The following is a 26319-nucleotide window of genomic DNA, read 5'->3' on the forward strand; positions in this document are numbered from 1 at the left end:
ACCCGCCTCTGGCGATCCAAGCCCGCATCCATAACCTCGTTCCAATCACCCCCTACCAGGGTCAGCACATCCGGAATCTCGTCCCATAGCGCAAACAGTCGCTCAGACAAGGCCCACTGCAGGGGGGGGGGGCATACACGCTACCAAAAACCACCTGCTCGGTGCCCAGCCGGCCCTTAATGAAAATGTAGCGGCCCTGGGGATCAATCCATTGCTTTTCATGTACATACGCCACCCTGCGATGGACCAAGATAGCCACCCCCCGTGAGCCCCTCGTAAAGCCCGCATGGTACACCTGCTGAAAGCCGAATCTTTGGAGGCTAAGGACCTTGGAACCCAGCATGTGGGTCTCCTGAAGCAGCAGCACATCCACCATATCTCTTTTCCCCCAGCGTAACACAGCCCCACGCTTGATTTTATCCAGAATCCCTCTCACGTTCCACGTCACAACCCGAAGGGCCTTATGAGGAGACACAGTCGTACGATCAGCCATCATCAAAACAGTACCCGTCACCCGGCCCTCCGCACCACCCCGGCGCACCCCACCAACCAACGAAATTAATAGCAAAATACACGTGTGGTCCCACCCCCCCAACCCCAACACTCAGCAGACCATCCCAGGCCCAAGCCCCCCCAAACATCAGCAACAGAACAACACCCCCCCCTCGCCCCGCTCCCCCCACCCCAATACCTCATAGAACAGTGAAGTATCTGTCGCGGCATGGAGAGACCCGGGTCCAAAACGGAGGACCCAGGGCCCGCCATACCAATGGATCCCAACACCCCAATCAGCACACACTCACCTCCCCCCCACAACACCCACAACACCCACAACCGTGAGGGTCTGAGGCCCAAACAAGGTGCCTCCCGAGCCCCACAGCGTTCCCGCCAAGAGTCACAGGATACCTCAGACGTGTAGTGACTGGCATGAATAAAGTCACATTAGAACAGTTTCACCAGCCGACGTAGGGCAACACATTACCCGGCAAACAAGGTCCAGTCCTCATCAATGTTCAGCTGCCTGTATCAGAGTGTTCCGAGTCCCTCGCGCCATCAGTCTGCGATGCACTGGCGGAGGCCGACCGCTTCCACGATCGAGACCTCCGGTGTCGTCCCTTTCGGTTCGGGCGGTTCGTCCGCTCCGGCGACGACCCCTGGGACCTGCCCGGGTCCAGCCCCGGCTGGGCATGCGGCCTGAGTCTCACCGCCTCGTCGGTCCAACGGAACACCTCCTCGGGCGAATCAAAGAAATGTGTCCGGGATTGGTACACCACTCGCAGGCGGGCCGGATACAGGAGGGAGTATTGGAGCTTCAGGCCCCGCAACTTGGCCTTAGCGGCCACAAAGGAGTGTCTCTGCTGCTGCAACAGCTTCGTGTAATCAGGGAAGATCATGATGGTATGATTGTCATAGGTGAGCGAGCCTTTGTTCCTCGCCTCCCGCAGTATGACATCGCGGTCGTGGTAGTTCAGCAGCCGGGCGATAACAGGCCGAGGACGCTCACCCTCCGGCGGCCGCTGGGTCAGGGCCCTGTGCGCCCTCTCGATCACAAAGCACGTGGACAGTGCCCCTTCGGGGAGCCAGCCCTCCAGCCACTGGGTCAAGAACCCCTCCATGTCGTCCTTCTCGCACCGCTCCGGAAAACCCACGAAGCGGAGGTTGTTCCTCCGTGCGCGCCCTTCTGCATCCTCCACCCGGGCCGCCAGTGTCTTCTGGACACACTCCACCTCCGCCATCCTCTTCTTCAGGGCACTAATGTCCGTTTCGGTCACCGTGATTCGGGATTCGGTCTCGGTGATCCGCTCCACCGCATTGCGGAGGTCCTGGCGCAGCAGTGTAACGTCCGCTCCTACCGCCCCAATTTTAGCATCAAGCATGTCCCGGGATTGGGTGATGGCCGCAAGTATCGTTGCATTGTCTGGCCCAGGTCCGCCGCTGCCACCAGCCGCCCCGGAGCCACCACTAGGCCTCGTGAATTTATCGATAGGGCCATGCTTGGGCGGGCCGCCTCCACCAGCCCTGGTCATGGCCGATCTCGGGCCCGTCGGGACCGCACACCAGGCGGGGCGGGCACCACCCACGACGAGTCTCAGTAACCCCTCGGGAGCTGCTACGAGCGCTGGAGGCCCCAGGCCTCGGAATGGAGCGTCGGCACAGGAGCCCCAAAGGAGGAAGAGGGCAGGCCGGCGCAGACCCGAAGTCGCGAAACTCGAGGTCGCGGCTTCACAAGGGCGGGACAGGCCTCCACCACGCCTCGTCGCCTACGAGTGTCCGCCCTAGGCGTAGGAATGAATGGCTCCTCCGTGATCCATGGGCAACTGTAGCTGCAGAGCTGGGCCAAAGGCTGCGCGGTGGACGCCACCACCACCGGCGGGCCCGCAACCGCCACTGGGTGTCTCGAAACTCGAGGTCCCCGATCCCCAGCCGGTCACCAGGCCGCACGTCGCCGTCGCCAATTCTGGGTCTCAGGAGAAGTGAAAACGCAGGATCAAGACACCGGAGCAGGCAGGGGACTCCCCTGAATCGATGCCAGTCACTAGGTACCAACTGCGGGCTCGGGGGCCAGGATAAATGAACGGATTAAGTCCGGGCCGGCGGGAGCTCTACAAGGCTGCGACCGCCATCTTCGCCCGCCAAGCCACGCCCCCGAACTTACTACTTTTGGTATTCAGAGAAGTTAGGATTTTGTCTGAAGACAAACTTAAGACCTACTTAAGACAGACTTAAGACAAAATCCTAACTTAAGTCTGTCTTAAGTCTGTCTTACGTTTGTCTTAAGTCTGTCTTAAGACAAAATCCTAACTTCTGTGAATACCAAAAGTAATAAGTGCATTCTGTGAATGCCAAAATAGTAGTAAGTTTAGGATTGAGTCTTAAGTTCATTCTGTGAATCGGGCCCCTTATCTGCAGAGCTTTCAAACGGGCACGAAACAACAATCGAGAAGCCCTATTGGAAACATATCCGAAGACCAAAACCGAAAGATTGGTTTGTGTAAGCACATTCAGTCATCTCACAGACACAGTAAAGAAGGCCATTAATAAGAATTGGCATATTCTAAATAAAGGAACAGCATTCTGTGAGAAACCATTGTTTGCCTTAAAGCACAGCAGTAATCTAAGTGACATCCTTTTCCACACAAGATCACGTTGCCACAGGACAGGAGTCATAAAACCCAACAGACATTATGGACAGGTGAGCCAGCCGTAGGTCTGTATGTGGTCTTACACAAAAGACAAAACAACTAAAGACCCCATGGTTACTGAAAAACCATACCAATTACAATTCATGGGGCATTATTATTTATTTGATCAGGTGTCCTTGTGACTTATTATATGTGGGCATGACCAACCGAAAGATGAGTACTAGGATTGTCGAACAAAGAAGATTAATTTAAAAAGTCCATCACTAAAATCACTAGACACTTCCTGGAACCAGAAAATACCGAGGACCATTTCAGTTGGGCAGTTCTAGACAAACACCACTATTCCACAGAGATGAGTCCACTCGACAAAACTGTGTTCAGGAGGGAAAAGCATCGGGTCTTCAGATTGAGGAGCCACCAGAGAGGTCTTAATGGTGATATCCCCTGGTGTTTTCTTTGAATATATGCGAAAATTTGACACACCTGAGGACCTTCATAACTTATAACTTTTTTCTGATATACACTATATACGGTATTGGCCCTCTGACAAATATACCCTTCTGTATTATGGACTTCTACGCCATCTCAGTAGGGTACCTTTTTACTGCTTCCTTCTATTTGCTCCGTTTGACTCTACTGTTAGCAAATTGTATGCGGATAGTTGTTCCACAGTCCTTGTGTAGATGCCATATAATATGACCCTACATGGGTGCCACCTTTTCAAATTGGTACACAGTAGTTTTGCAATTTTGGTTTTTGAGTTGACATGCCCTTAATGCAACATTCATTTTTAGGCCATAGACAAGTTCTATGTCTGTGGGATACAACAAATCCAGTATTTATCCTTGCATCACTTGATATGATAACTACTTGGTCCCTCGTTTATACGTGCTGAACGATAGATTTACCTCCGTAAGAACAATCTTGTGTCTATTTAATACTGATTATTCATGTATTGAGAATCGTATAAATATAATAGGAACCACATCTCAGGTGAATACTGGGGATGTACTTCCGGATTCCTCTGTGAACACTCAGGTAGTGCTTTCGGGATGTTACACGGAAGTTAAATGGGCATGTCTCCTCGGAGTCTCTCTCCCACCGGCCCTTCGCGAAACACAGCACATCGAGACTCTGCAGATATGTCATTTCCACTCGTCTGATCCCATTGACATACCGTCTGTTACAGTTCACCTCATCGCAGTAGTGGCCAGCGACTTCACTTTTAGATGAGGTACTTCTGCAGGTAGCTCTCTTACCGGCGGAGTTTGTAGACATAGCATAGTCCTACATAACAACGTTTTCCCTGCTTCCCCTGAACACCACACATAACTAGGGGTCCCCACAGGAATATAGACAATCAATCAATCAATCAATCAATCAAAACATTTATAGAGTGCGCTACTCACCCGTGAGGGTCTCAAGGCGCTGAAGGGAGGGGGGGCGCTGCTATTGCTCGAATAGCCAGGTCTTGAGGTGCCTCCTGAAGGTGTGATGGTCCTGGATCAGTCGTAGGTGTGCTGGGAGGGAGTTCCATGTCTTGGCAGCCAGGTAGGAGAATGATCTTCCTCCGGTTGTGGTTCTGCGGATCCGTGGGACGATGGCGAGGGCGAGGCTGGCGGAGCGGAGCCGGCGGGTGGGAGTGTAGAACGTGAGGCCTTGTTGAGGTATTCGGGGCCCATGTCGTGGAGAGCTTTGTGTGCGTGGGTGAGGTGCCTGAATGTGATCCTCTTGTTGATGGGGAGCCAGTGCAGGTCTCTCAGGTGGGCGGATATGTGGCTATGACGAGGGATGTCAAGGATGAGTCGTGTGGAGGCGTTCTGTATGCGTTGTAGTCGTTTCTGGAGTTTGGCGGTGGTTCCTGCGTATAGGGCGTTTCCGTAGTCCAGTCTGCTAGTGACGAGGGCCTGGGTGACCGTCTTTCTGGTTTCAGTGGGGATCCACCGGAATATCTTTCGGAGCATGCGCAGGGTGTTGAAGCATGATGACGAGACGGCGTTGACTTGCTTGGTCATCGTGAGGGTGGAGTCCAGGATGAATCCCAGGTTGCGTGCGTGGTCCGAGGGTGTTGGTGTGAAGTCCAGTGCTGAGGGCCACCAGGAATCGTCCCAAGCGGAAGGGGATTATCCGAGGATGAGGACCTCCATCTTGTCTGAGTTCAGCTTCAGGCAGCTGAGCTTCATCCATTCTGTGACGTCTTTCATTCCTTCCTGTAGGTTGGTTTTGGCGGTGGCTGGGTCTTTGGTGTGGGAGAGTATCAGCTGGGTGTCGTCGGCGTAGGAGATGATGGTGATGTTGTGTTTGCGTGCGATGGCAGCGAGGGGGCTCATGTAGATATTGAAGAGCGTTGGGCTGAGCGAGTATCCTTGGGGTACGCCGCAGATGATTTTGGTGGCTTCTGAGCGGAAGGGAGGGAGGCGGACTCTCTGGGTTCTGTCGGAGAGGACCGAGGTGATCCAGTCCAGGGCCTTTCCTTGGATCCCAGTGTTGAAGAGGCGTGTTATTAGGGTGTGATGGCATACGGTGTTGAAGGCTGCCAAGAGGTCCAGGAGGATGAGGGCGGTTGTTTCTCCGTTGTCCATCAGGGTCCTGATGTCGTCTGTGGCTGCGATGAGGGTGGTCTCGGTGCTGTGGTTGGCTCGAAAACCAGACTGAGAAGGGTCGAGCGAGTTGTATGTCTCGAGAAAAGCAGTCAGCTGTTTATTGACGGTCTTCTCGATGGCCTTGGCCGGAAAGGGAAGAATAGAGATGGGGCGGAGGTTCTTGAGGTCTTTGGGGTCTGCTATGGGTTTCTTCAGAAGGGCGTTGATTTCTGCGTGCTTCCAGCTCTCGGGAAGGTGGCTGACACGAACGAGATGTTTATGACGTTCCGGAGATGGGGTGCGATGATGGTGTCGGCTTTGTTAAAGATATGATGGGGGCATGGGTCCGAGGGGGAGCCGGAGTGGATGGAGTTCATGACGTTGGTGGTTTCTTCAGTGGTGATGGGGGTCCAGGCGCTGAGGGTGGTGGTGGGGGTCGTTGGTTCGGTGACTGGAGGCGGAGTCTGGGGTCTGAAGCTGTCGTGCATATCTGCGATCTTTCGGTGGAGGAACGTGGCGAGGGAGTTGCAGAGTTCTTGCGATGGTGTGATGTCGTTGTTTCTGGCGCTGGGGTTGGAGAGTTCTTTGACGATGTTGAAGAGTTCCTTGCTGTTGTAGGTGTTGTTGTCTAGTCGCTCTTTGAATAATGTCCTTTTGGTGGTGCGGCTCAGCTGGTGGTGTTTGGGGGTGGCGGTCTTGAGGGCTGTCATGTTTTCTGTAGTTTGTTTGTGGCGCCAGGTTTTTTTGAGGGCTCACCAGTACTTCTTTGATTCTTTGAGAGTGTCTGTGAACCATGGAGTTTTCCTGTAGCCGGTCATGCCTGTGGGGTTCTTCAGAGGTGCGAGGTTGTTGGCGCAGTTGGTGATCCACTGTATAAGGTTGTGGGCTGCGTTGTTGGTTTCAGCTGTGTTTGTTGGTGGGTTCTGGCTCAGCTATGAGAGGAGCTGGTCTGTGGTGATTTTGCTCCAGTGTCTGCGGGGGATTTGTTGCGTGCGGTGGTGGGATGTATTCTTTTTGAAGGTGAAGTGGATGCATCTGTGGTCGGTCCAGTGTAGTCCAGAGGAGTGGCTGAAGGAGACGTGGTTGCTGGCGGAGAAGATGGGGTCGAGCGTGTGGCCAGCGATGTGGGTTGGGGTATTCACCAGTTGTTTGAGTCCGAGGTTGTCGAGTAGGGTGGTGGTGTTGTTGTTGCTGTTTTTCTCCAGGTGGAAGTTAAGGTCTCCTAGGAGTATGTATTCTGGTGAGGCTAGGGTGGCGGGCTGATGAAGTCGGCGATGGTTTCACTGAATTGAATGCGTGGGCCCGGGGGTCTGTAGATGAGTGTTCTTCTAAGGGTGGTCTTGGGGTCGGTGTGAATCTGGAAGTGTAGGTGTTCGGCAGTAAAGTACCCCTCTCCCCCAGTGCCTTGAGACCCCTCCGGGTGAGTAGCGCGCTTTATAAATGTCCTGATTGATTGATTGATTCGGCGGTGGAGAGTGTGTCTTCGGTGATGGTCGTGATGTTGATGGTGTTCCTGTAGACAATGGCGATTCCTCCCCCGATTTGGTTGACGCGGTCCTTCTGGGTGATTTTGTAGCCGTCCGGGATGGCTATGGTGATGTCGGGGGCCGAGGAGGCGTTCATCCAGGTTTCTGTGAGGAAGGCGAAGTCTAGTGCTGTAACTGTTGTGTCGAGGAGGTCCCAGAGTTTGACGGCATGCTTGTGGATGGAGCGTGTGTTGAGGAGGATGCATTTGAGGTGGTTGTTGTTGTTCCGAGGTCCGGTGGGTGGTCTGCAGGTTCGGAGGCAGGTGTATTTGCAGGCTTGGCAGGTGAAGGGTCCGTGGGTTCGCTTCGGGGTGGCTCGGTAGCAGGGGGGTGTTCGTCCGGTGTTGAGTGCGGAAAGGGCAGCGGAGTCATATCTCAGTCGGGGGCTCTAGGTGCGGCCCAGGCACGGACGGGCACAGATGGGCTTGCCTTAGGCGCGCCTTCATAAGAAGGGCTGTGGGTGGGAGGAGCAGCTGGGAGGCGGGAGCGGGGTGGCGAATGGGGACAGCGGGGGGCGGGCCGCAGGGAAGCTGCGGTGGGAGAAGGTGGTGAGGAGGGAGGCGGGGGAGAGGGGCACACGGGCACAGAAACGAACAAAACAAGATCAGGGCACAGAAGGAAAACGGGGAGAGAGGGGCACAGGGCACAAAAAACGAAGCAAAACAAGATCAGGGCACAGAAGAAAAATGGGGAGAGAGGGGCACAGGGCACACAAAACAAAGCAAAACAAGATCAGGGCACAGAAGTAAAACGGGGAGAGATGGAGACAGGGCACAAAAAACGAAGCAAAACAAGATCAGGGCACAGAAGAAAAAACGGGGAGAGAGGGGCTCAGGGCACAAAAAACGAAGCAAAACAAGATCAGGGCACAGAAGAAAAACGGGGAGAGAGGGGCACAGGGCACAAAAAACAAAGCAAACCAAGATCAGGGCACAGAAGAAAAACGGGGCGAGAGGGACACAGGGCACAAAACGAAGCAAAAACGAGATCAGGAGCACAAAGGACTTACTAGCGCCACACGAGGACCGTGCGGCGGCTGGGGGGTCAGAGGTCGCACAATTTATTCCTAATCATAGCTTGTTTTTAAGGGCTACCTTACTGTGATCTCTCTTTATAATTATTAGAATTCTTTCTCTATAGATTGTTGACTATTGTACACTTAGCTTTGAACTGGTCTGAAGGGACCGATGACAGTAGAGCAGACCTTTACATACATGTGATGGTAAGGTCATTTATTATTTTTACAGTTTTTGACTGGTATCACACACCCACTTCACATCAGTTTTGCAGTGGTGGTGATGGACACTGTAGTTATATATTTATATGAGGACTGTTTTCACATGTTGTGTTTTATTTTCAGCATCTAGTGGACCTTATCAGATGTTGGTGCCACGAGAATTACCAACATTGTGATGGTTTTTTTGGTTACTTTATTCTCTCTATATAGCAAAGTGACACATATATTTTATTCCTGAAGAATTCCATGAGGTTTTAGTCTAATAAGGCAGAAACATGTTGACCACATAATAGGGAAATATCCATAATACCTATTTCACTTAGCTCTGTTTAATCCTATCCACTGGGGACACCAGAATAAATATGTTTTGCCCACCAGGAGATGGTTTTATTTACCTTGTCCTTAGGTAGCTCTGCACTCTGCCCCCCTCTCCCCATATAGGAAGTAGTAATTCCAGTGCTTGTGACAACCCTGCACTAATCTCCCACAGGAGAGTTGTAGCCCACACTGGGAACCTTGCTGTCCCAGTGTGAAGAGGGGATCCTATGATGAAGCATGTCGCCCTTGGGTAGGGTTCTCGTCTTAACACAGTAGCGCTTTTTCAGCCCCCCCCTTTTCTACCTCCGTACATAGTGTGAATTTAAGTATAAGTCGAGTAGTATGTTTTGATTGGGTGGGTAGTACTTCAACTAGACCCCCTTTTGTGTGAGATAAGAAAAAGCTGAAACATCAACATTCACAAGAGAATGGAGGTTACCATAGTGTTTGTGATTGTTGCGAGTGTACACAAGAGAAACACATCGGGCCCGATTCACAGAACTAACTTAGGACAAAATCCTAAACTTACTACTTTTGGTATTCACAGAAGTTAGGATTTTGTCTTAAGACAGACTTAAGACAGACTTAAGTTAGGATTCTGTCTTAAGTCTGTCTTAAGACAAAATCCTAACTTCTGTGAATACCAAAAGTAGTAAGTTTAGGGTTTTGTCTTAAGTTAGTTCTGTGAATCAGCCCCTTTATTTGCAGCTGGGATTGTCTGTTCACCTTCCCAGAGATTAATCTTCGTTCACCCCTTTAAACTTGACCGTCCTGCTTTTCTGAAATTCCCTGAGAGTGCTCCTCAGTAACTATTCAATTGACCTTCTTGGCAATATTCATCATCTGTCATATTCACTGTATAAGCAGCAGATGATGAATGCAATATACTCCCATTATTTAACTCCCTGTATGCCATCCATTATTCTATGTGTAACCACCCAATCTATACCTGACCACGTATACCAACTTGTTGCTATGCACATGCACATATAACAGCAAATATACACATATATAAGGTATTTTGCATTATTTCATGTGCTAGGGAACTGTTTTGAATGCATTCATATGGTAGATTACAAAATATCTGTAATATGCCCCTTTCTTGCCATCAAAGTAGACCTGATTGGACAGGATAACAGCTCCTAACCCTGTTCCAGAGAAGTAACTCCTGATTGAAACATAGCGATTCCACAGTTATTTATATGCAACTGTTTAATTTAGCCCTAAGCAGATGGGGTTTATATTTTTTCCAAACTAAACCACATCTCCCTTTAGGGTCCTTTTTGAAAAACATTCTTACCCAGTCACTACACGGATTGCCAGCTTGCCCTAAACCACATAGATGTTTTGTAGAAAGGATCTCCAGGTATGGAATTTTAATTAGTAAAATTTGAGATTGCTGCTTGGTGAAGTTGATAGAAATGTATGGAATTTAGCTGTTCGGTTTCTCATATGGTTAATCTATTATCTTACCGTTTCTGTCATCACAGTCTCTTTGAAGGTGTCAGACATATCTTGTAATTGCTTGTGTGCATTCAGACCATAGTTGGATGAAAGATGAGTGATGTAGCCCTTTGTTTTCCTAGGGTGTGTTTTCTTTTTATTAAGTCATTTTTTTGTACTGGCTGTCGTCTGTCATTCTTTACATTAAAAGGCGTGCCATATGTTTTGATTGCTAGAAGCTTTGGTAGCAACATTAAAATTGACACACACTTTAGTTTTTTGGACACTTTAAACACAAACTGTAAAGTGTCAAAATAGGAGACCAATGAAACCCTTGAATAAGCAAGATTAAATATATCATGTCAACTTCATGACCACCATGTTTTGTTTTCTTTAAATTGCTGACATTTTTCAAGGTTTTTTCCCACATCCATTTGCCCACCATGTGTGCATCTATTGATACATATTCACAGACACATTAATATATCCATTTTCCAACCTGTTTGTATATTTATGTCCATATGGATGTTGTCTGACTGTACGTATTTTTGTATGTGTTTCCTGTATATGTATACCTGAGTTAACATGTGTACCTACATATTTGTGTGTGTGTCTGCCTATATATCTTTAATCAGTGTGCATGGATTTTTGTTGCTTTATGTGAATGGGTATTTATATGTGTATTGCTCTGAGTGTACATGGGTGTCTGTAACTGTGCTGCTTTGTTTGCACGTTCCCTCTGTAGTGTGTTTCTGAATGCCATGCAGTAAATGAAAGTCAGGCCTTTTGGCTTTGTCACTGATTATTTACTTTGTCCAAATAGAAGCAGACACCAGTAGTTCTTATGATCCCACTAACTGGTATTCTTGAAGAGATAACATCACCATTGCTTTTCCCACCACTGATCTATAAGATTATAGTTACCATTGGCCAGAACGCATTACATTGGCGACCCACAAAGGCAGGGTTACCTTCCTCGGCAACATTACACTATGGTGGGGCGCAATGCCCAAAACACTCACCATATATTCTGGCTTGCTGGCCGTAGACTCTGAATACGGCCTGCTTCGTCCTGGTGCTCTCCGACCTCGGTGCTGATTCGGCGGAAAAGGAAGGACTTCCTCCCTTGAAAAACGTGAAAGCAACCAGCAGGCTGACCCAGTGTTCATTTTGAGGCTGGGGGCCTGCAGCTGCAATCCATTGGCTGTTTCCCAGCCTTGGGATTGCAGGCTCTGAAGAGAGCATGTCAGATTGGCCGGCTCCAGACAACCAGCCAATGTGCATGCGCACTGGCGGGGGCTGCATTAATAGTGCAAATGCACTAATCCGCCCCGCCCCCTGCCCTTGTGATTTAATAGCGCGAGCCTGTTACACATTCATAAAATGCTATTTATTACCATCATCTGTCCAGGGGAGGCTCTAGGCTCATGGCGGCCCTGGGCAGGGAGCGTAGGTAGGGGGCCCCGGAAGAGGGGTCTGGGTGGAGCGCGGAGGTCAGTGAAGAGGGGGGTCCGGAGGGGGGTCAGGGTGTTTGGAAGTGGAACAGAGCCGGAGGCCGCCAAATCCCTGCCAGGGGCCACCACGCAAATATGTATCCATCCTCAGAGGATTATTATAATAAGGATATATGTTGGCGTGGTGGCCCCTGGGTTTGATGGCCCTGTGCAGGTGTCCAGCTTGCTCATGCCTAAGGCCCCTGAACTATCACATTTATTAATGTGTACGCTTGCTGCAATAGCAGCAGGCGGGGCGACGCTCCTCCTGCGTAAGGAGAAGCTGCCATGCTGTACAGCGTATTGTCTATATACTAATAGGAATTGTCTATACTTTGTCTAATAGGAATACCTAACATCTCATATTGTACTATACAAATATTGACAAACGTGACCAAAACACTATATAATGAATGAAAATAAAAACTGTATATTACCTCGAAATAAAAACTTCTTAGAAGATCATTTCTCAACTATTACTTCTAAAATTAACTACTTCGAAGAAGAAATATGTCTCAAAATTATTGTGCTTCCATTATGGATTTTAATTGGAAAAAATAATGACATAGTACATATGTTTTGTCACAAAAAGGTACAATGTGAAATGTTATTTATTGCTAATTGCACAGGAATCGGACATCTGTTAACATTTTTATTAAAATGTGTTCTAAACGTGGACTCGTAGCTTGTAGTGTAACCTGCAGTTTCGTCTACATTCCAACACATTCCATGAAGTAATATCTTCAGCTCTGAAATAGTTGTGTAATGTGTGAAATGTGGTATGGTTCGTATGGTATTCATTCCTTAACGACTTGTTGTTGAGCGGTAATTGTCTTTGAGGGGTAAGTCTGTTGTTTGTTTTACATCTCTATTAAGATTCACCCACTAGGGCTTGAATCATCATGAACCAAACATGTGAGTGATGTGACTAATAAGGAAGCCAGTGGCACTAAAACACGTTTACTGTTTATCTCTGTGCTATTATAAAAAACAATTCGTTTTCATTTCTTTTATATTAAGTAGTAAATTGTTTGCAGATGTAATAGGTTTTAATCATTTTTAGTAGATGCATTCAGCGTGTTTTTAAAAATGATCACTGCAATAAATGTATTTTAATGGAGCATTTTTTATTTAATGCTAATACACATTTGAACTGATGCTGCTTCAAAGTAAAATTTTTGAATAAAACAGGACGCATCTGGAAATAGGGCGAAGTAGTCCAATCAGAATAAAGAGAGCATGCGATTAACTTGTATTAAGCAGTAGCACAATAACTAAGTAACACTACTTCAATATGTACGTCTAACAAGTAAAAAAAAACGAATAATGGTATTGCTAGTACATTGATAAATCCATATAAACCTCAGTGTATTCCGTGGCATCTTTGCATTGTTTTGTTGCAGTCAATCGAGAAAAAAAGCACAGATGCAATGGGCCCGATTCACAGAATGAACTTAAGACTCAATCCTTAACTTACTATTATTTTGGTATTCACAGAATGCACTTACTACTTTTGGTATTCACAGAATGAACTTACTACTTTTGGTATTCACAGAAGTTAGGATTTTGTCTTAGGTTTGTCTTAAGACAAACTTAAGACAGACTTAAGACAAACTTAAGACAGACTTAATACAGACTTAAGTTAGGATTTTGTCTTAAGTCTGTCTTAAGTTTGTCTTATGACAAACTTAAGACAAAATCCTAACTTCTGTGAATACCAAAAGTAGTAAGTGCATTCTGTGAATACCGTAATAGTAGTAAGTTTAGGATTGAGTCTTTAGTTCATTCTGTGAATCGGGCCAAATATTTTTACCGTTTCGACAGCAACAACATTTCCAAAAACCTGAGTTTTCTAAACAGACATCCTTCCATAAAATAATTTAGGACATTGTTAAATATTGCAAGCTAACTTTTGCAGTGGGACTTACTTCATGGCATTTCCTTCAAGAAAGGCAGTAAATACTGACTTCTGTTTTGCTTGCTAACATATAACTATAAAAAAGTGAGGAGAGGGAGCTTTCAAGAAAACCCCCTAAATATGCTCTGTTACCATTTTTCCAATAAATCATTACATGACTGTTCAATTTAAGTTTATTTGTGTTGTATTTTTTTTTACAATGATAATACTTTATTCTATAATCAAACTTAGGGGCAGATTTACAAGCCCCTTGCGCCTCTTTTGCGCCGCCGTTGCATCACTTTTGTGACACAGCGGCGGCGCAAAAGATGTGCCATGGTGCGGGCTATTTACAACGTAACGCATCTGGGAGATGCGTCATGTTGTAAAGCCTTACGCCTTAAGGAGGCGTTCCGGTGCAGGGGGGGGGGGCGTTCCGGCGCAGGAACGCCTCCTAAAAGTGGCTGAGTGAAATCTACAAGATTTCACTCAGTCACTTTTAGGCCAATGCTACGTCAAAACCCTGCGCCTGCTTGACGCAGGCGTAAGGCTTGACGCAGCATTAGTAGAATGGGCCCCCCAGAGCATTGCTGGAGCTGCGTCGCGCATGCGACGCAACTCCAGCAATGAAACAGCTTTACGGCACAGATGCATGACGCATCTGTGCCGTTTTTGCCCCATGGTGCACCGCATTGTAAATGCGGTGCATAATGGGTGGCGGAGGCATGGCGCACAATTACTGGTGCATCCCTGCTAATATGCGGGAATGCACCAGTAATTGTAAATATGCCCCTTAGTGCTCTCTTGCACAGAAGTGACTGAGGACAGGAAATTACTCAGGATGCTGACACACCCAACTATTTTGAAGGGCGTGGAAGGCTTAGTGCAGTGCTTGTGCAGCGCTTGTTCAGTACTTATGGTGCTTTCAGAGAACATGGAGTTGAAGACCGGAACTGCCACCTCCCTCAGTGGTGGGGCAGAAGTGGTCCCTGGTCTAGAACTGGAGTTGGATATCACACAGACTCAGAGAGGGAGGCCTACATTTCACATAACTGCTGTTTGTTGCAGGGAGAGACAACCTTTGCAGAATCAAGCATTAGATTTCTTGGGCTAAGCGGCCCTATGGTGACCTGGGCCCATTTAATCAAACTACTAGCAGAATTGTTCGGCAGTCGAGTGCCGGCTGAGGAGATTGAGTGATACTCAATTTGATTTTAGGCCTCAGCTACAGTCAGATTAGCTGTCTTTTGGCGCAGAGTCCTATTGTATCCAATATAGACTTGGGATGGGGTCTTTGTCATGTCGTATGATTCGATGGCTTCCTTTTTCATCTCACTTCCCTGCCCCTGATTCGTTGGCTTTCCTCCATAGGATTCTGTTTGTCCCGCCTATGGAGCATTTCTATCTCACTGTGTTATGATTCGATGAGATGTATCCATCCACTGCTGATGTTAGACATTTGAAATGCATGAGGAACTTTGTTTCTCTCCCTCTGTCTCTCCCTACTACTCCTTCTTACCCACCTCACTCTATTTCGCAAAGCCCTCTAATGCCTGTTCCTCACCCACCAACTCATGTTATGGTCGCTGCCTATTGTTAAAATCTAGTTTGCGACATCCACATTAACGGCACCATCTTGTCCCTTTTCAGGCTCATATGTGCTCGTAAGTAGCAGCCATTTTGAATGCCATGGCCTCTCTGCCCACTGCCGATAGCCAGCGCGTCTCTCCCCCTCTCTCTCTGACCTCGCAAGCATCCCCCCGCGCACTGACAGTCCCCGCTCTCACATGCTTGGGCCATAAACCTCCCCTTCAGCACGACCCTGCCTCGGAGCCACATCCCGTACCCGGCTAACACCTCCTTTGATGAACCCCCTTCCTCTGTGCCCGATTGTCCGGCTCGATCCCAGGCCGTCACCTGGCCCTGCGGATACAGTTTATTGCCCCCTACAGTAGGAAGCTGCCCTCTTCAAAGGATCTGCGACTGATCAAAGCCCCCACCAATGAGATCCGATCAGCCGCACACATTCCGGGAACCAGCGGAATGTCCAGCTGCGCGATAGTCATCACCTACTGAGATCGGGGTGAGGACTTCTACTGTAAATGTGTGTGGGAACGGGCCTGAAGCGGGGATTCCGAGGATGTCTTTCCGTACATCAAAGTGTTGACAAAGATGTGTTTCATGTAATAAAGCCATAAACCTGTGTTTAAGAGGCCAGGCCTCCGAGTTGCGGTTAGAGCACCTCGAGAAGATACCCTGTTGTCTGATTTGATGTGTTCTGATCCGTCGGAATAAACTTCTGTTTCCTGCCTTCCAGTCTCCAGCGCCTGCCTCCTTTGTTTGATAATTTCAAGTGGTATGAGAGGCGGCTAACGCTGGGCAATACTTAAAGGTTCAAATCGACCCTCACCTTTTACACTATGGTCTATCAGTGGGTGGCCATCGTTTAAATGTTTTTTTAGACATTTCAAGATGGCTGCCCAGTCACTCACCTGCACAGTTACCATCTAGGAATCCTTTTTCTTTTTCTTTGAAAAAATACCTCCAACGTGTGCACTCACGTACTGCAGCCATCATGGAAAGATTTTCATATAAAACGATTTCATGATGGCCACTATCTTGGAATCCTTTTCTATTGCTTTAAGAACAATCATTAAAGGATTCATGCACACATGTGCGTACAGATGTAGTGGTCATCTGAGAAAAAATAACCCATGGCAAAATCCAATGTATGTTGTCACATCTTGCAAATAGTTATTGAGGAACTTGGTGACAGGCGCTCTGATGATTTTCCTCCAATATAACTCTCTAAACAGACCAAGGAACCTGGTGGTACCAATTCTTGCTTCAGTCAATGCAATCCCCCCAGGGAAAAATTGGATGTGGGAAAAAGGCACCTTGAATGTAACTTGTCTCTTAGTCACAGGCCCAATGTGTTGGTTTACGTGGATATTTCTCTCTGTTGGACTTCGGTCAGGATATATTCTGTTAGTGGATGCAAGAACAACAGTAATATGAGAAATAAAGGAATATGAACTGTTTGAAATGCAGTTAGAACCTCTTTTCACATTCATTTACCGTTTACCTGATGCTTCGATGGTCACAACAATTAATGACTTCGGGATGTACTGGTAAGATCAGCACAAGTTCAGGAGCAACAGAGCCCCAGACTGGCAGTCGCGAGTAGTTTGTAGCAGTGGTCTAGGCTTACACCTCACTGCAATGCAGAAATTTACAGTGCAAAATTTACAATTCAGAAATTTACAATGCAGAAATTTATAGAACAGAAGCAAGAGGGTCTTGAGAGGCACAAGGGGTTGAGGTAATAAAGGAAAAGAATAAGCAGAGATAGAGTGAGGGAAGAAACAACAAAGAAATAGCAACTGATACAATGAATAAACTAAACACCAGCAGGATCCATATAGCCAAGATAGTTGTGAGGCAACATGGTTCCATTACTAGCACTTCTTATGCTGCCCTGGGCTGCTATGGGAATTCACAAGGGCATATTATCAAGGTGCCACCATGGTATGATCGTTTTTTTAACCCAAACTGTCCGGATCCCATACGTAATCTATTTGCTCAGTGTTCACTGTTTCTATATCTATGAATGTTCAATATCACTTACCTTTGGAAATAGGAACTACATTTGCAGCTCAAAACTCTCTCATCTGAGCTTGGAACAAGGTCGATACAGTTGTTTAGTTACAGAGAAAATGTTCATTATTCAAACAGTAGGAAAGTAACTTTAGAGGTAATACTCATAGTTACAATGCAATCAGGCCAGCATTTCTAGTCCATCCAAAGGAAATAACAAGAACTAAATGAATTTGGAATTTTGAGACCTACATGGAAAACTACTAAATCATCATTTTCTTATGAATAAACGCACTAATATTAAAAACATTTAGAGAAATAAAAGTGCATAGGAAATCACATACGAAGCATAATTTCATTAGACTTGTGAGTATGTTCTGATTACAAGTCATTAAAATATGAACAAGCATCTCTTCTCCTAAATTTATTGTCAAGGAACCTTTTTTTAAAGAAAATATTTTACTTAAAAGTATTTATAATAACATTTCCTAAACTACATTTGCACTAGTACTTTTCACATTAATATTTCAGCACATTAGTAGTTTTCTCTCTCTTATCATGAATGACTTAATCTCAAACCAGTTTGTGACACTTCTGCATGCTTTTATGATGCAGTTTTAAACTTTCAGGTATTCACGAAACAATCTGTTAGTCATGGTTTTTAAGTAGATTTTAGTATCACATCAAATGAGCAGGAATTTAATCAAGTAAGATTATTCTTAAATAATCAAGTTCCATCAGAGGGCAGCCATGAACATTGACAGCTGCTTAAAAGGAGTAAAACGTAATTGCTCCGGAACGTGTGTGTGTGTGTGTGTATATATATATATATATATATATATATATATATATATATATGGTGGGAGGAGCGGGTGCCCAGGACCTACCGGAGTGGATCCGATTCAGGGCAGGTTATAAGGTGGCATCGATATATCGATGATTTATTTATCACCTGGCAAGGAAGTACAGAGTCAGCTAATCGATATATCGATCTCCTCAACAATACCCAGGTCAATCTTAGATTCTCCGGCACAGTTAGTCCAGTGGCACTGGACTACCTGGACCTGAGTATTTATGTTGAGGAGAAGACTCTACAAAACACTCTTTTCCGCAAATCCACTGCGGGAAACTCAATACTCTTTGCTAGCAACAGTCATCCACCCAAACTCGTCCAAAGCAATCCCTACGGGGAATTGCTTAGACTGAGAAGAAATTTTTCTAAGGATAACGAGTTTGAGAAAGCTGCAGCAGCAAGCATTGCAAGATTTAGAGTCAGGGGGTATGATCCAGCAACCCTTGAAAGCACACTACAGAAGGTGAAAGGTATACACAGAAAACAATTGCTTACTGGCAGCAAGAGGGCTTCCACTGAGGTAGGCAAATTCCGGATGGTAACTCCCTACTCAGCCGAGGCTAACCACCTCAAGAAAATGCTTCATAAGAACTGGCCCATTCTCCTACCAGATACCATGATTGGTATGGACATTCCCCCACAACCTTTGGTCACTTTTAAAAGAGCGAGATCCCTAAGAGATTCGTTGGTTAAAAGCCACCTAGATAAATTGTCAGAAAAAGTAAGCAGCCTAAGACAGATGAAGGGCTTTTTTCCTTGCAGCAAATGCAAGGCCTGTGCAAACAGCAGGAGGGTGTTGACATACAAAACACCAGATGCAGGGATTACTAAAAAGATCCTGAAATTTATCACCTGCACAACACCCTTTGTTGTGTATTGTTTAATGTGCCCGTGCGGTCTCCGATATATAGGGAGTACCGTTAACCCAGTAAAGATGCGGGTGTTAGAGCATATGCGGGCCATCGACGAAAATGACCAGGCATACCCGTTTGCGCACCACTTCGCAGAAAAACATGGTAGGGACCGCAACCAGTTACAATATTTTGGTCTGGACTTTGTAGAACAGAATCCTAGGGGTGGGGACAGACTGAAGAGGTTGCGCAGATTAGAATCGCGCTACATCATAGATCTGCACACCAAACATCCTCAAGGCTTGAATTGTGGAGAGGAACTGACAGTCCATATAGGTCAAAACTGAGGTAAAACTATAGGACAGTAGCAATTGGGCATTGTAGATTTTATCTTGAGTTTTCATCTTGGGTTTTACATCTTGCTTTACATCATAGACATGAATTTGATTATAATATGTTCAAACATTGGATATGATGAGAGTATCCTCGGAGAATGAATTACCATTTTCATGTGTCTCAATTATTATACATAAGCAATGAACTGAACAATATATCAATGTGTAAATATTAGATAATTTCAGGTCTCGTTTTGATTGACATGCACCTAGAGGAATGTTTACTTAGATCAACAGAAATATGTTCACGCACTCCCACTGTCTACAACTAGATATGTTATCTCGATCTGAGGTGTGATTGGGGTTGCATATGGAAGGATACTAGCCAATTCATGGCTCTATTAGTAAACTTACATCCATGGTGATGCATTGCAAAATATGTTTTTTATTATGAATTTAACTATTTGCTCATTCTGTTACGGAAATTTTATTTATTTAAATAATGAATCATGAGACATCACCAACATAATGAATTGCTGAATAATGGATGAATTTAACATGCAATGTAACATGTTACAAAATGGCGCCCACATTAGCAGTGGAACGCGAGTCCTTCCTCTACTTTGACAGTTGGATTGTAAATAAAACATGGCGTTTTAAATTAGTGCCGGTAACATCGAGAAAGGCACTACTGCCGAAACGCGTCTGTTGCTGTAATCTGTTGCTGTAAATAAAGAAATTTGCATTTGAAGCTGCCCGGAGTGCGGTTTTCCTTTGGTACGTTAGTACAGTAAGGATTCTGAGCTGGATATATATATATATATATATATATATATATATATATATATATATATATATAGTCCGGGGACACGATATTTGTAAAAATCTTTTGCCCCTACTTTCATCTACCAACCTCCATGCTTTTAACAGTTCTTTTGCGGCGCAACACACCTGACAGCGCCTTCAGTGAAAGTTTGTTGTTCAAAGTCAAATCCATTGACTCTTCGGAGGGTGCGGTGGAGGGCCAGGGAATTCAATCCGCTACCGCGGTTACCATCAGAGAAAGTCCCATGATTTCCTGGCCACAAATCTGAAAGGGTGCTGCATGCGCATATATATATATATATATATGTATATATATATATATATATATATATATATATATATATATAAAAAATATATATATATATTACCTACTGGCGGTCACCAGTAGGTATATATAGTTAGGATTTTTTTGAATAGGGATTTCGTCAAGCGGGGGCCGAGAAAAAAGGGGGGTCCCAAAACGTGTTTTTAACATTGAGTTTTCCATAGGGCGGTTGGACTCACTTTTAGCTCGAACGGCTGAATGGATTTCCACAAAACTTGGCAAAATTGTAGGGACTGGTAGCCCGATGTGCCTTTGCTATGTCTCAAGATATATGCTCCAGTGGTTTTTACGAAAATTAACTTTGAAAAATATATATTGGGCTACATTGGGCTATATATATGTTAGAGCCCAAATGTAGCCCAATGTAGCCCAATGTAGCCCAAAGATGGCCACCAGAGACAAAAAAAAACAAATGTAGCCCAAATATCAGCCAGATGTAGCCCAACTATAGCCCAGTGACAGAATGTCCCAGAGTGTTCTAAAGAACAACTAGAGCGCTAACAGTCTTACTTATGACAAAAGTATGGCACACCTGAAGTCATCTTGATTGGAATAAAGTGTTAACACTTAAAACATTTAATTTGCAAAGGAACAAAATGAGGGGGTTCATTTTGCCATAGAAATTATGATTAGTGCTGAAGAAAGAAAAATGAGGGCACATTTTGAGTGACTTCTCAAATCCTCTTATATTTCATTTAAAAAAATCTGATATGCAGTCTCCCAAGATGGCCACCAGAGACAAAAGAGCCCAAATGTAGCCCAAATATCAGCCAGATGTAGCCCAACTATAGCCCAATGACAGAATGTCCCAGAGTGTTCTAAAGAACAACTAGAACGCTAACAGTCTTACTTATGACAAAAGTATGGCACACCTGAAGTCATCTTTGTGGAATAAAGTGGTAACACTTAATACATTTAATTTGAAAAGGAACAAAATGAGGGGTTTCATTTTGCCATGGAAATGTTATATATATATATATATATATATATATATATATATATTCACTGAAAAAACCATAGGTTATAGACCATATATAGTTAGGAATTAGCATTTACAAATCCTTGAAAATTCACTGAAAAAACCATAGGTTATAGACCATATATAGTTAGGAATTAGCATTTACAAAACCTTATTTTACTCCCACAAAACCATTGAAATTCGCATATATAGTTAGTTGCACTAACTATATATCGCGCACCCGCAATCCACTGCTGATCATGTCACATATTACATCATTCATGACATGGTCAGTGACATCACTGATGACATCACTGATGACATCTCAAATGACATCACTGATGACATCACTGATGACATCTCAAATGACATCACTGATGGCATCTCATTTGACATTGCTGATCACATCACTGATGACATCATTCGTGTGATTATACGATGAACCTATTCAGACTCTAATATAACCTTAGATACACTCAGTGTAAACAGACACTCACAGACTGTCACTCATCCATGGAGTTACTCACACACCCAGTCAGTCATGCAAAGAATCAATCACACCTCCATTTCCTCAACTATACAGTTATACACACCTTACTTATTCAAACATATACTAACACATATTTACTCTCTTACACAATCCCTGATACAAGTTCACAATGATCCATACAGCCACTCACACATTCACTGGCTCTTATGCACAGTTATTTACATATGTCAACTCTCACATGTACTGTGTTTTACATATGTACTTACTTTGACATGTAGCACTGAGATATCCATTCACTCACCAATACACTCATGCACACAGTCAACCGCCCATACAGCTGTTTCCACATGCACTTTTGAACCCATACATCTAGTGAATCAACTGCTCACACATCTATGCACAGAGTCATACACCTCCCAGCCACCCACACACACACTCAGTCTCCCATACAAATACTTGGGCAACCAATCAATAACCCATATAGTTACTCATATAGCTACTGATCAACACATGCAGCAGTTTATAGAACAACAGACATAATGATGCACAAATTAAGACAGTTTAGTCACTAACCCATGCACTCAGTGAGACACATTTAATCACTCACTCATACAGTCAGTCATGCACCTACTAAATCCTTCATCCAGACACTTATACATCCACTCATTCTTCAATATGTAAGACATATTTTAACTTTACAAAAACATACAGTCACTGGATGTTGTCATCAGTGAAGTCATTTGAGATGTCATCAGTGATGTCATCAGTGATGTCACTGACCATGTCATGAATGATGTAATATGTGACATGATCAGCAGTGGATTGCGGGTGCGCGATATATAGTTAGTGCAACTAACTATATATACGAATTTCAATGGTTTTGTGGGAGTAAAATAAGGTTTTGTAAATGCTAATTCCTAACTATATATGGTCTATAACCTATGTTTTTTTTCAGTGAATATATATATATATATATATAGGGGCTGAGGTGTGTATTCTCTCCACAGAGAAATGCTGTAAAATGGGCTAAACAGATGCATTATAGAAACTAAATGGCGGACAATACTCAAGTGTTGACATGTTCAGTGGTATTGTTGAATTTCTCAAACTCAAAGCCCGCTTGCGGCCCTTGCAACCTTTACATGCGGCCCGCTGGTGAACAGCAGCAAGAGCTACTGTTTAGTTACTGAACACCAATATTCAGAAAAACATATTGAATAAACAGACAAGCATGTATTAACCTGCAAATAAATGCTTGCCCGTTTATTTAACATTTTTTAGACCTCTTTACTCAATCCCCGACTCACCTAGGGCCCCTACCTTCACACAGCTGGCATAAGGGTGGGCCTAGAACACACCATAGACTGTACTCTGTGGCCCCTGGGCAAATGTTTGTGAATACCCATAGGGTAGATATATCCAAGATCAACTGCACACAGCGAGCAAGGCAAGGGGTCCACAATTACTCGAAGGGAGCAAAATATCTATTGAATGCATGCTGGTAGTGCATTGTAGAGCATAAAGGAGCGCTCAGTATGTATAGCACAATATTTTATGTGTTGACTTTCATCGTCAGTGTTTGTGGTAAAACTAGCCTCACATTTCAGCACAGTGGGTCCGATTCACAGAACTAACTTAAGACAAAATCCCAAACTTACTACTTTTGGTATTCACAGAAGTTAGGATTTTGTCTTAAGACAGACTTAAGACAGACTTAAGTTAGGATTCTGTCTTAAGTCTGTCTTAGGTCTGTCTTAAGACAAAATCCTAACTTCTGTGAATACCAAAAGTAGTAAGTGCATTCTGTGAATGCCAAAAGTAGTAAGTGCGTTCTGTGAATACCAAAATAGTAGTAAGTTTAGGATTGAGTCTTAAGTTAGTTCTGTGAATCAACCCCCAAATGTCTCTAATGGACTGAAATGTGGCCTGATGGCCAGTGCTGCCGACTTTGGAGTTGGGAAGCCAGGTTTGAGTCTCGGCTTCGACTCAACATCCTGTAATTCAGTGCAAATTACTTAATCTCCCCATGCCTAAAAATAATGAGACCTTATGTAATGTAACTGGTGCTCATGTAAAGTGCTCCAATACCTTCTGGTTGCGTTCGTGCGATAAAAAACTGCATTGAAAAAGAAAAAGCCATAGGTATTAGATGAAGTCTCAAACACCTTCATAACTATTCTCAAATGGCCTATGTTTTTTTACTTTCTACATCTTTCCAGTTTGTACACCCTGCCACTTCTAAGTGTACTGAATCATCACATCTTGATTGACAATCAACTTGGAAGGGTGGAAAAATTTAAACCTACCCAGAACTGATAATCCCAGGTCTTGAACAGCTGAGGCAGAAGATCTTAAAGGCTCAAACAGCAAACCTGCCACTACAAATCTAGCAACTCAGATGTCAAACAGCAGCAAGCAGCTTATCAAACATATAATGCAATTACTTTACCAGTCATCACATATAAGCCATAGCAGGAACTTCCCTCGGGCTCTCAAGAAATATCAGCAATAGGTTTCCCGGATCTAGTATGAATGAAATCATTCTGGGGCATATTATCAAGGGGGTTTATCTCCGCTTTTTTGGCTTTAATAGCCAAGAAAGCAGAGATAAAATTATCTCCCTATTACCTAGCTGTCGCTAACACCAGTTAGCGACAGATAGTAGGAGATAGCGACCATCTTGGGCCCCGCTTTGCATGTCAGTGATATTTATCACTAATGACATGCAAAGTGGGCGTGCCAAGATGTTAGCGACTGGAAACAGTCGCTAACATCGCTATCTCCTATTACCAACTTTTGGAGATGTTCGCGCTAAGCGCCAATATCTCCAAAAGCTAACACCTGCCCTGAGCAGTTCTTAGCCATGTTATCCAATGGGAGGTGGATAACATGGCTAAGAGCATTAGCTCGGTAATGCATGAATATCGCTGACTTTTCAGCGATATTCATGCATTGCGACGATTTTTATCGCATTTGCGATAAACCTTGGTAATACCAAGGTTAATTTGCGGTAAAAATCGCCGCAGCTCAGCGGTACATTTTTGTCTCTAACCAAGCAATAGCGATAATTATCGCTATTGCTTGGTAATATGCCCCTCTATTCTCAAACATCATCATGTTAGTATTTTGAGATATATATATATACACATTGTTATCAAACGCAAGGTTTTCATTCAGGAATAAACACATGTTAAATATCGTAAATGTGTAGCAGGGCGTTTTCAGAAACAAACAATATTTTGTCCTGAAATACTAGCGTTTTATATTTTTTTAGTAAAAACATGTTTGGTCCTTAAATATCAGTGCGACAAAAATAACTCCCATGCACGTGCCTCGTCATCACGTGAGAACAGTGCCTATTGCATGCCAAAAAATGCCATAGCGTAATTAGGCCATGGCCATGGATCCCCTGAGATGCCAAGAGTTGCCACGTTTATGCCAGGGATAACAGTCTGTCGGCAGAGGGGACCATTATTGCACATGCCATGGATGCCAACAATATGTGAAGAAATCCCAGTGGGGCACTCCTTCAAGCTCTGGACGAAGGGAAAGTGGGTGCTAACATGTATGACTAGAATTAATCTGAATGGCAGGCTAGAACACACTTCTGTGTGGTGGGCAGGGGCGTAATTTTGTCCGGGAGGGGTGTTCGGGGTGTTACACCCCCTAATGAATTTATTTTGTGGTAAATAGTTGGGTACGGCTTCTTTCATTCGTATGGTGAGTCGTCTGGTTGAATTTACCAAGACCTTTTACATAGAGATAGAGAAATACGCACACACTCTCTCCCTTTCTCTGTTTTGAAAGTCTTCAAAGATGTTGGGTATTTTACAAAATATTATGTATTCTCTCACTTAGTACCCCTACCAATTCGTGATCCTCTCCCTTTCCACTGCCCCTTAAGCCCGCCTCATGCGCCCTGTTTGTTACGTAATGTACTTGAACATCATATGCCAACGTGATAGTTAGAAAATCTGACACTCTACCCCATCTCCTCCCAACCTCACTGACCAAGCCGCGCCCCTGGTGATGGGGAGTGATCAGGCTCGTAATGCATTGGAGTTTATCATGTACCTAAAAACTTTTGAGAATACAATATATCAAGACAAGTGATTATTTGAAATGAAAGAAATTCTCCCAGAATATTACGAATAAAAAATTGAAGAAGTCAAAGAAGTCTGTTGCTTTAAATTTCTACTCCAAATTCCACATCAAATTTCTACAAGAAATGCTAAACATTATTATCAAAATGGTGTGCCCATAGGGGGATACAACCAAAGGGCCCGATTCAAAGAACTAACTTAAGACAAAATCCTAGACTTACTACCTTTGGTATTCACAGAAGTTAAGATTTTGTCTTAAGACCGACATAAGACAGAGTTAAGACAGACTTAAGACAGATACCTAACTTAAGTCTGTCTTAAGACAAAATCCTAACTTCTGTGA

The sequence above is a fragment of the Lissotriton vulgaris genome, chromosome 1_1 (assembly GCF_964263255.1).
Source record: "Lissotriton vulgaris chromosome 1_1, aLisVul1.2, whole genome shotgun sequence".
Taxonomy (NCBI): Eukaryota; Metazoa; Chordata; class Amphibia; order Caudata; family Salamandridae; genus Lissotriton; species Lissotriton vulgaris.